The following is a 1,066-nucleotide window of genomic DNA, read 5'->3' on the forward strand; positions in this document are numbered from 1 at the left end:
CGTCACAAAAAACTATAAATATAAAGCCTCGCCTGATTGGCTAAACGGACTATGACGTTATTTATCCATATGCGGAGCTTGCACCAGAACTCCAACCCGTCTACTGGGGGTGCTAGTGAGTTAGGGGTAATATGACTGAAGGCAAGGCATTAAAATCATGCACGACACAGTATTTATGAGCTAGCGGAGAGAATTGGTACTAAGGCAGGTAATCCAGTCTACCACCCCATCTGAATGAAAAAAATCGCGGCCGCAAACTGAAGCTGTCAGTGTGTAGGATTGAATTTTGAAGATTGTGGTTTTTCCTTGTATTTTCGTGTATGTGTTACCTTAGAAGTGCTTCGGGCACGAAGGGCTGCGCCCTTATTAAAATCGTCTATACAGATCTAATACTCGACCTTTCTCTTTAATTCATAGAATATTGTCGGATAGCATGTTTACACTATTTGATTCTCTATATCATCATCCTTAACAGTGGGGAAGGAGAAATAGGTTCGCATATACCCCCTATTCCATTGTATTGGAACTATGCCAATTATTCATTAAATGCTTGTTGCAGCAATTGCCAATAAGTAAAGGCGCCGAATGGGTATGCTCTATGTCACAACAAACCCATCCCATCACAGAATCTTTACCCGGCCGCGCTCTCTGATACAAGTTACACAACATGGAATACAATATAGCAGTATTATTTTAACCGTTTATAATATATCTAGTACACCTTATAAAACGACATAAAAATAGGTGATCATAGGTGGGCGAATCCTCCGAGCGGTCGAGGGTCAAAGATTATATAAAGACTGATAACTAATATCCTACTATATTCCACTGTTTGGATCCCTGAGGTGATTTCACTTTTACTTTTTTCTTGCATTCTTTCAATGTAATTTGCCAATTACGTTATTCGAATTTTAATCAACCCTGAGGAACCATCTGAGAAATATTTACCGTTTTTATATCATATTCATGGACCCACCAGATGCCCATGAAGACTTAGTTTTAGAGTTCTAAGATAAAAAATAATCGGTAAAAATCAAAACATTGACAATTACTATACAGCATAAAG

This window comes from Argopecten irradians, unplaced genomic scaffold (assembly GCF_041381155.1).
Source record: "Argopecten irradians isolate NY unplaced genomic scaffold, Ai_NY scaffold_0364, whole genome shotgun sequence".
Taxonomy (NCBI): Eukaryota; Metazoa; Mollusca; class Bivalvia; order Pectinida; family Pectinidae; genus Argopecten; species Argopecten irradians.